General features: G+C 45.5%; 2 pseudogenes; both read right to left on the bottom strand.

The window, feature by feature from the left end:
- Positions 1-1,276: 1,276 nt before the first annotated feature.
- LOC124799535 lies at positions 1,277-1,394 on the bottom strand (annotated as a pseudogene).
- Positions 1,395-10,032: 8,638 nt separating this feature from the next.
- On the bottom strand, positions 10,033-10,150 carry LOC124799351 (annotated as a pseudogene).
- Between the last annotated feature and the right edge of the window lie 1,310 nt (positions 10,151-11,460).

Genomic DNA, 11,460 nt, shown 5'->3' with positions numbered 1-11,460 from the left:
ACGCTGTCGCGGCATGCTACCAGTGTTAAAGACTGCGATGGAGCTCCGTATGCCACGGCAAACTGGCTGACACTGACGGCGGCGGTGCACAAATGCTGCGCAGCTAGCGCCATTCGACGGCCAACACCGCGGCTCCTGGTGTGTCCGCTGTGCCGTGCGTGTGATCATTGCTTGTACAGCCCTCTCGCAGTGTCCGGAGCAAGTATGGTGGGTCTGACACACCGGTGTCAATGTGTTCTTTTTTCCATTTCCAGGAGTGTGTTTGTCCAATGAATATCCGTTTATCATCTGCATTTCTTCTTTGTGTAGCAATTTTAATGGCCAATAGTGTATAAGGAGCAGTCAAATGAAAACTAGACATATAGAAAAAAGTAAGTAATCTCTTTATCATTACAAAAGTAATCTCCGTAACTGCTAATCCATTCATCCCACTGTGAAACAAGACGATCAATGCCTCCTTGGAAAAATGTTTGCGGCTGACTACGGAACGATGATTGCACGCACGCGTGCACCTACCTACCTTTTCGTCTCAAGCAAATTGACAGCCGCGAATATCTCTCTTCAGGGCTCCAAAAATATGGAAATCTTATGGGGAGAGATCAGAACTCTATGGAGGGTGTGTAAAAGTTTCCCAGCGAAGCCTCTGCAGTGTAATCGAAACAATCTTCCAACAAAATTCGCGACCACGTGTTGCCAAAGTTATTTAGACTATGTTGCAGAAGTTTCGCTGGAAAGCCATTACACATCCTCCGGTACGCTCCCGGTCTCGCACCTTGCAAGTTCCATATTTTACGAGCCCTGAAGAAAGACATCCGCGTCCGTCGATTTGCTTCGGACTCAGACGTGGACGCCTGCGTACAACCATCGTTGCATACGCAACCGCAAACATTCTTCCATGAAGGTACTGACCATCTTGTGACACAGTGGGATAAATTTATTAACAGTTAAGGCGATTACATTTGGAATAACAAACAGTTTATCTTTTTTCCCATCTGTCTCATTTTCATTTGACTGTCCCTTATAGTTGCGTTGTCCGCTTATCATTCAAGTGGTCTAAAACTAAACTAAACTCCGCCCGTACAGGCCACGAAGGCACAACGGTACCGATCGGTCGCCGTGCAATCTACAGCCCACAGGCGTCACTGGATGCGGATATGGAGGGGCATGTGGTCAGCACACCACTCTCGCGGCCGTATGTCAGTTTACGAGACCGTAGCCGCTACTTCTCAGTCAAGTAGCTCCTCAGTTTGCCTCACAAGGGCTGAGTGAACCCTCTTGCCAACAGCGCTCGGCAGACCGCATGGTCACCCATCCGAGTGCTAGCCCAGCCCGACAGCACTTAACTTCGGTGATCTGACGAGAACCGGTGTTATTACTGCGGCAAAGCTGTTGGCGTTCAAGTAGTTTGCACTCACAGAACTTATTGTTTCGGTCGGTAAGGCACAGTGGAGCTGCTCCGCTCAAGCTGCCAACCCGCCTGAAATTAGAATTTTTCAATAGTGTGCTAGTTCCTCACAGAGTCAAGGTCGTTTTGTCTTAACCTTGTGCCAGTATCTCTGTGTCACTGCATGTCGTTGTAGTAGGGATGTTTTCTCTTACATTACTGACAGGACGAAGAGCAAATTCTAGAGGTAAACGAATTCCGATTGATTATTGCCACAGATAAGATACACAACCTAACAATGTGTACCATGCCCAATAACGTGAATTGTTTAACTTTTATTGTTACCTGTATAAGAACACAGGTTATGTAGCGTGTGTATCAGCAAATATTGCTGGCTTCTTCCTAAAAGGTCTGATTTGTCACGTCTTTGTAAATGTCTGCACATGGGCCTATTTCGCTCTTACACGTGGCACTATTTCCGCCCAGTCAGATTACTAGTTTGATTGATGTTTTACTGTGAAACTATAGAGAACACTACGGTATATTGATAATTTTTACTTTATGGACCATCTGACAGCAACTGAATGAAACACAATTTTAGTGCCATACGCGTTTCGCCTTTATTTTCGGCAAGGCCTCTTGCTGTCAGACGGTCCATAAAGTAAAAATTATCAATATACCGTAATATTACACGCAACTGAGGAAGACAGGACTACAAAAGTTACAGAGAACACGTTTTCTTGGATTCCTTCCAGATGGCCCATACGTTCAAAGGGAGAAAGCCAAGTACCTCACGGTCCGAGGAAGATATCAAATACGCAGTAATAAGTGTTGTAGGCAGCTCCACTGGATAATGCTACATTATTTCACGAAGTTTGTTTGGGTGCAACAGGACGAAAAATGTTTACTTGTGACAAACGCTTGAGATTTTGATACTGGAATACGCTCGGCTGAACGGCCTCTTCACTGGGTGGAAGAGCCCCATCATTTTTATATGACGTGATCTCTGCCTACTTCAGATGTTTCTTTAACACTTCGTTCGTGTAAAGGAGTGTCGACCTTTTATATGCTGGAATATATTCACAACGAAAATACCATAATTGTATCACATTGACAGGATTTTTAAAAGGTTTCACGACGTATTATGTAGGGCTTATAGTTGAAATCAGTGGAATAGCCCAGCTGTATCCTATATAATATCGAAAGATATGTCTGAAGATAGCGAAGGTTCATCGAGAGACTGTTCTTCCTTATCAACAGCCCTAATCACCTATTATTTTTCTTCAAACCGCTCTATATGAAGGATTTCAAAAAACTGCGCCTACTGATAATAATATCGCCGCCCGGTGTGGCCGCGCGGTTCTAGGCGCTTCAGTCTGGAACCCCGTGACCGCTACGGTCGCAGATTCGAATCCTGCCTGGTGCATGGATGTGTGTGATGTCCTTAGGTTAGTTCGGTTTAAGTAGTTCTAAGTTCTAGGGGACTGATGACATCCCATAATGCTCAGAGCCATTTGATAAAAATATCGAAAACGTGCAACGTGATATTGGGAGATTACCGATGGAACATATGTTTCGGTCTTTGTGGCCGAGCGGTTCTAGGAGCTTCAGTCTGGAACCGCGCGACCGCTACGGTCGCAGGTTCGAATCCTGCCTCGGGCATGGATGTGTGCGATGTCCTTAGGTTAGTTAAGTTTAAGTAGTTCTAAGTTCTAGGGGACTGATGACCTCAGGTGTTAAGTCCCATAGTGCTCAGAGCCATTTGAACCATTTGGAACATACACTCCTGGAAACTGAAATAAGAACACCGTGAATTCATTGTCCCAGGAAGGGGAAACTTTATTGACACATTCCTGGGGTCAGATACATCACATGATCACACTGACAGAACCACAGGCACATAGACACAGGCAACAGAGCATGCACAATGTCGGCACTAGTACAGTGTATATCCACCTTTCGCAGCAATGCAGGCTGCTATTCTCCCATGGAGACGATCGTAGAGCTGATGGATGTAGTCCTGTGGAACGGATTGCCATGCCATTTCCACCTGGCGCCTCAGTTGGACCAGCGTTCGTGCTGGACGTGCAGACCGCGTGAGACGACGCTTCATACAGTCCCAAACATGCTCAATGGGGGACAGATCCGGAGATCTTGCTGGCCAGGGTAGTTGACTTACACCTTCTAGAGCACGTTGGGTGGCACGGGATACATGCGGACGTGCATTGTCCTGTTGGAACAGCAAGTTCCCTTGCCGGTCTAGGAATGGTAGAACGATGGGTTCGATGACGGTTTGGATGTACCGTGCACTATTCAGTGTCCCCTCGACGATCACCAGTGGTGTACGGCCAGTGTAGGAGATCGCTCCCCACACCATGATGCCGGGTGTTGGCCCTGTGTGCCTCGGTCGTATGCAGTCCTGATTGTGGCGCTCACCTGCACGGCGCCAAACACGTATACGACCATCATTGGCACCAAGGCAGAAGCGACTCTCATCGCTGAAGACGACACGTCTCCATTCGTCCCTCCATTCACGCCTGTCGTGACACCACTGGAGGCGGGCTGCACGATGTTGGGGCGTGAGCGGAAGACGGCCTAACGGTGTGCGGGACCGTAGCCCAGCTTCATGGAGACGGTTGCGAATGGTCCTCGCCGATACCCCAGGAGCAACAGTGTCCCTAATTTGCTGGGAAGTGGCGGTGCGGTCCCCTACGGCACTGCGTAGGATCCTACGGTCTTGGCGTGCATCCGTGCGTCGCTGCGGTCCGGTCCCAGGTCGACGGGCACGTGCACCTTCCGCCGACAACTGGCGACAACATCGATGTACTGTAGAGACCTCACGCCCCACGTGTTGAGCAATTCGGCGGTACGTCCACCCGGCCTCCCGCATGCCCACTATACGCCCTCGCTCAAAGTCCGTCAACTGCACATACGGTTCACGTCCACGCTGTCGCGGCATGCTACCAGTGTTAAAGACTGCGATGGAGCTCCGTATGCCACGGCAAACTGGCTGACACTGACGGCGGCGGTGCACAAATGCTGCGCAGCTAGCGCCATTCGACGGCCAACACCGCGGTTCCTGGTGTGTCCGCTGTGGCGTGCATGTGATCATTGCTTGAACAGCCCTCTCGCAGTGTCCGGAGCAAGTATGGTGGGTCTGACACACCGGTGTCAATGTGTTCTTTTTTCCATTTCCAGGAGTGTATATGAAGCAGTTGTCCCCAGTAAATGACTCGTCGGTTAGTCATTGTACATCATAAACAAAAGCAGGCAACACAGTGTGTACAACTCAGATAACTTCCATCAATAAACTAAGTTGATTACATGTACTGTAAAGGTCACCAGCAGTGTTTTCTGCTTCAAAAAGGAAGTAATCTTACTGGTACGTTAGAAAGGTTAAATCACTAATTATCTATTAGAACACAAGTATATTGGACCAAAAATATAAAAAAAATAGGTTGAGGAAATCTGTGGATGGCAAAAATATAATAATCTTTTTGCTGTATACTGCACCCCCCCCCCCCCCCAGAAATGTGTTTTGTTCACGAGAAAACTGAAGGATTGCTAGGAACCTTAAATCGGTTCAGATGGATATTTTGTGCAGCTTCTATACTCGAACTTCGAGGCTAGAACTTACCCACAGAAAAGAGAGCCGGACAAAATGCAGTGACCAAAAGGAGGCAGTAGGTTAGGGAACAAGTTGACCTTCGAGTTAAGGAACACATTCTTTAACTGACTGCCTGACGCGTTGTCACTTCGCACACGAAGATATGGTGCACTGAAATTGGAATTCGTTATTTCGTCCTTTTCAAGGCAAGAAACGTTTGGTAGTACTGCATGGGAGTCTCTGAGGGACTGCTCAACCACCCCTCAAAAAAATTTCTTCAAACACGGGCAATACATCCTTTCTCCGCGAAGTGTTCGTGTTACTACTTAACTGCGTATAACTGTGCAGAATACCGAGGCCAGTTCGTGGCTACGTCCCTATCTGACAGACGAACCGCTCACAGGGTGGAATTGACTCTCTCTAGGACACATGGTCGTAATTTATCCCACGATGTTATTGTAGATTTCAGTGATCGAGAGCTGTGGGCCACTACCTATCTCTGCTGTCGAAGTACTGAATAGCCACTGCGATTCGTACATGCAGAAATGCGTGAACAGTGGTACTCCACCTCTATCGGGCACAGTACTCGTGGCATCTGGATGCGATAAAAGTAACAGAATAGGAATGCGGAGTGAGAGACACTACTGACTCTTTAATCCAGTCATGAACGAAGGAATGTAGACACACACTTTTGTTCTTTTTCCATCATTCACTAAAAACTATGTTGTAGTTGTACTAATAGAGTTAATGTTAAAAGGAACACGGTAGACAGTATTACAAGAACTAAGCACTTAGTCTGTTCATTTACGCAATAACTTAATATTGCTGCATTACACTGGAGTGACAAAAGTCATGGGAATCTCCTAATATCATGTTGGACCTCCTCTGGCCTGCCGGCCGGAGTGGCCGTGCGGTTCTGGGTGCTACAGTCTGGAACCGGGCGAGCGCTACGGTCGCAGGTTCGAATCCTGCCTCGGGCATGGATGTGTGTGATGTCCTTACGTTAGTTAGGTTTACTTAGTTCTAAGTTCTAGGCGACTGATGACCTCAGAAGTTATGTCGCATAGTGCTCAGAGCCATTTGAACCATCCTCTGGCATGGTATGGTGCAACAACTCGACGCGGCATGGACCCAGCAAGCCGCTGGAAGATGCTGCAGAAATACTGGGCCATGCTGCCTCTATAGCCGTGCATAGTAGAGAAAGCTTTGAAGGCGTAGGATTTTGTGTACAAATTGACCTCTCGATTACGCCCCATAAAAGTTCCACGGGATTCATGTCGGCAGATCTTAGTGGTCAAATCATTCGCTCGAATTATCCAAAATATTCGTTAAACCAATCGTGAACAGTTGTGGCCCGGTGACATGGCTCATAGTCATCCATAAAAATTCCATCGTTGTTGGGGAACATGAAGTCCATGAATGGCTGCAAATGGTCTCCAAGTAATCGAAGATTACCATTTCCTGTCAATGATAAGTTGAGCTGGACCAGAGGACTCAGTCCATTCCATGTAAACACACCCCACACCATGATGTAGCCACCACCCGCTCGCACGGTGCATTGTTGACAATTCGGGTACACGGCTTCGTGGGGTCTGCGCCACATTCGAATCCTGCTGTCGGCTCTTACCAACTGAAATCGGTACACATGTGACCAGGCAACGGTTTCCCAATTGTGTGTCGTCCAACCGATATCGTCACGAGCGCAGGAGAGACGCTGCAGGCGATGTCGTGCTGTCAGCAAATGCACTCACGTCGATCGTCTGCTGACGTAGGCCACTGACGCTAAATATCGCCGCACTGTCCTCACAGATGCATTCCTCGTATGTCCCACATTGATTTCTGCGGCTTTTTCATGCAGTGTTGCTTGTCTGTTATCATTGACAACTCTACGTAAACGCCGCTGCTCTAGGTCGTTAAGTTAAGGTCGTCGACCACTGTGTTGTCCGTAGTGAGAGGTTATGCCTGAAATTTGATATTTTGGACACACTCTTAACACTGCGGATCTCGGAATACTGAATTCCCTAACGATTTCCGAAATAAAATGTCCCATACATCCAGCTCCAACTACAATCCCGCGTTCAGAGTCTATTAATTCCCGTCGTGCGGCCATAATCACGTCGGAAACCTTTTCACACGAATCAGCTACGAACAAAGGACAACTCCGCCAATACTCTGCCATTTTATTCCCTGTGTACGCGATACTATCGCCATCTGTGCATGTTCATATCGCTATCCCATGACTTTTTGACACCTGATTGTAAACCTACCATACAGGTATTCGAATCGGACGTGCAATGCAGTCATAACGATGTTTAATAGCCACGGAATTGACCGATGACTGGCTGCTCCACGGTAGTGACAAGTGATGACTAGAACATTCGTCGGATGCTCCAGAACTACGAGATAAGAACCCGATTGGGCAGTGAGGCGATCTGTAACTTCCATGAGCATGGGAGGAGGACCCCAACGTAGTGCATCTTTTAGCGTGAACACATGACGTGTGGCAGCCATTGAAGTGTAATATAGGACTGTAACCATACAGCTTGGACAGACAAAATACGCTACTCTCTTGCTCTCTGCCTGCCCCCCCCCCCCCCCACCTTGCCCCTCTCCGTCAAACAACACACACACACACACACACACACACACACACACACACATATATATATATATATATATACACACACAGTACAGTCATATGGATTGGAAAAAAATGGGAAACTTCGGTACTGATTCTGAAATATGAAATCAGAACACTAGAGCTACATTCACATAGAGGTGTAAGATAGTCTGAGAAAACTGCACATAACTTTACTTAGTTTAACATTATTTACCATACACGTAAGTTTTTAGGTCCGTTTATGAATTGGTTATTAGTGACGTGGTTCGTGAATAAAATTATCGTACTTTATAAGAGTAAAACCGATGAAAAACTACTTCTTGAGACTGGTTAACGTGTCAATACCTGGATAATTCTAGTCAGTTAAATACGCGATATAGACGGCTTTGGGCGCTACGGTCGGTTGGAAGTACAACTCCTTTGTTACAGAGCTATTTGCCGTGAAAAGAATGGAAAATCGGTTACTCCTTCATCTTTACCAGTATGGCACATAGGATGTTAGTTTTTTCAGTTTCTTTTCTTGTTATTAGGACAGAAACTTTGTCCAAAACAAGATCACGGGCTACGCAGTTTAAGGGGGTAGGACGTCAAACGGGCAGACTTGGAGCACGAGAGGCACCACAGGACATTTTAATTTCCAGTGTCTATACTTTTACAAATAAATTCATCAAACTTTGTCAGCATTACCAGGAAGGATTCAGGATTCACACTCATTGCAGTGGAAGTTCGAAAACATGACAAAATAATTTTTTTACGTGTGAAATTTCATCATTTTTTGCATTTGTTGCTATAGATACACTTTTCTTCGTAAGTTAGAGAGATTCTTCGTTGAATTTTGCACAGCATACATACCATACTTAAAGGTGTATGAAACTCTAGAATTTATTTAATTTCTGAAAAACGAATGATGTGTTGTATTTTAAACATCATGTTTAGAAAAAACACAAATTTTGTAGTTAATTACCTCAATTTTTACCACAGATTTTAACAGATATGGAAAATTCTAGAGTGTCATACACCTTTATGTATGGTTTGTATGCTGTGCAAAATTCATCGAACCATCTCTCTTACGTATGAAGAAAAGTATACCTATAGCAACAAATGCTGCCGTTAGTAAGCGAAAAAAATGATAAAATTTCACATGTAAAAAAATTACTTCCTTATGTTTTCGAACTTCCACTGCTATGAGTGTGAATTCTGAGTCCTCCCTGTTCATGCTGACAAAGTTTTATGAATTTATTTGTAAAAGTATAGACAGTGGAAATTAAAATGTCCTGTGGTGTCTCTCCTGCTCCAAGTCGGCCCGTTTGACGTCCTACCCCCCTTAAACCCACTAGGGTTTACACTGCCGCAGTGATTCGCGAAAATATTGAAAAATCTGAACAAGTTAGTTGGGCCATCTTCTTGTTTTATCATTGACTCTGCGTGGTTCAAACGATATGTCAATGGCTAGTCTTCACTTAAGAAGTGTCTGTAGACCGTGCCACAGAGAAACGCAAAATTTCACTTCAGTGACGGTCGGGAACGGGAGCTAATGAATACAGAAAGCTCGTAATGATAAGGGTTCTCCCCAGGGTAGCTGGAAAGCTTTCGGGGAGGCCGTTAGGCGGCGCCGGCCGCGTGGCCAGCTTAAATCAGACTCCGACGCAGGGGGCGCTACTCGCGCGTAAGAACAAGACTGACGATGCATTACGGAAGCCACGCGATCGAGTCGTTTCTATGCTAATGGGCGCTCCCTTTAAATTTTCCGCTCAACTAGGGCAAAGACAATATCGAGCGCAGTGCATCATCTGTTCCGTCGCACCGTGTGTCGGCGCGCTACGGCTACGCGCCGGAGTCTTTCTGGGGCGGCCGCGAACACGCCTGCCGCCGATCTGCACGTACATCGACACATGTTTCAGAAACGACCCGGGCTGCACTAGCCGAACAGGGCACGCAGGTACATCGGCTTCAACAATAAAGAGGTCCGAACCACGCAGTAATATACTACGCAGTTAACATCATATCGCATCCCCGCAAGAACAGTGACTCCTCTGAAAAATACAGTATTCGATAAAAATCGACTTAAACAATTACATAAAACTTGTATTGAAATAGTGTAAACACCCATTAAATTTAAAGTACGTAATTTAAGCAGAAGTTACAGCCTATACAACAACAATATGGACATATCTGCACTCGTCGAAAATGAGGTATTATCACTTATTTATTTATTTACTTAGCATTCCGTCTGCAGGCCACGAGTGGCCTACCGGTACCATCCGACCGCCGGGTCATCCTCAGAGGAGGATGAGGATAGGAGGGCGTGGGGTCAGCACACTGCTCTCCCGGTCGTAATGATGGTATTATTGACCGAAGCCGCTACTATCCGGTCGAGTAGCTCCTCAATTGGCATCACGAGGCTGAGTGCACCCCGAAAAATGGCAACAGCGCATGGTGGCCTGGATGGTCACCCATCCAAGTGCCAACCACGCCCGACAGCGCTTAACTTCGGTCATCTCACGGGAACCGGTGTAACCACTGGGGCAAGGCCGTTGCTTGAGGTATTATCAGGTAATTATTAATTATTTGTTTGAGTTGTGTAACCTTTCTTGATTTTCTAAAAAAAAATTTCTTTTTCTTATCGCTTTCTTTTGTCATTATTTCACACCATATATAATACACTGACGCAAAAACATCCCATCAACGAGTTAATGTAGAGTAATGAAGTTACGGGAATACATTTGTCTAGGTAGCATGTTTACGTTGTTATCATTGCAAGATCATAGGTTAATGTAAGCGCGAGCTAAGCCATTGCAAATGCATACGTGCATGCATTGTGTTTTACCAGTGCCGGGTGTCAGCTTGTGGAATGGAGTTCCATGCCTGCTGGACTTGGGCGGTCAATACAGCAACGGTTAATGCTGTTTGTGTATGACGCTGTAGTTATCGTCCACAGCTGTCCCATATGTTCTCCATTGGACACAGATCTGATGATCGAGCAGGTCAAGGCAACATGTCGACACACTGTACCGCATGCTGGGTTACAAGAGTGGTATGTGGGAGAGCGTTATCCTGTTGGAAAAAAAACCTGGAATGCTGTTCATGAATGATGTATGTGACAGAAAAGTAAATCGTGTAATTACTGAATTGTGATGGGACTTAGCCTTCGTGATACTTAACAGTCACGAACATAAAAGGACACAGAAAGAGACTGAGCGCCGACATAAACTCGAATATTAGAGTATATTGATAATTTTTACTTATGGACCGTCTGACAGCAACTGAATAAAACACAATTTTAGTGCCATACGCATTTCACCTTTATTTGTAGTATACATAGGCAGGACATGCAGGAATTTTGAAACAAGATACAAAGAACATATCAGATGTTGGAAGTATGAAACAAACCATTCCACATTTGCAGAGCATATAAAACACCATACCCATCATCCTACAAACATGAAACAAGAAATGAAAATAATGAAAATAAGCAACCATGAGAAACATCTTATACAATCACAAGAAAACTTCCACATCCAGAAAGCCATAGCAGAAAACAAACATGTGATAAATGAACACACACACATCAGCACAGGCTCCCTACTACATTTAATAAAGGAAATGATAACATAAAACTAAAAAACTCTTCCCCACACCATCTGGACACACACACACACACACACACACACACACACACACACAAATGCACACACGAACAAATCACAGATACTTCAATAATTACACTCGAAAGTTTGGCAATAACATTCGATCTTTGGCAAAAACATCTGACAGTCGGCAACAGAAACCAAAACATTGGATTGAAATAAGCGTTCAGTTCACAGTGCTGTGGAATGTGGGGAAAAACCG

This window comes from Schistocerca piceifrons, chromosome 5 (assembly GCF_021461385.2).
Source record: "Schistocerca piceifrons isolate TAMUIC-IGC-003096 chromosome 5, iqSchPice1.1, whole genome shotgun sequence".
NCBI lineage: Eukaryota > Metazoa > Arthropoda > Insecta > Orthoptera > Acrididae > Schistocerca > Schistocerca piceifrons.
The sequence above is the reverse complement of the archived record's forward strand: the minus strand, read 5'-3'. Positions and strand labels throughout refer to the sequence as shown.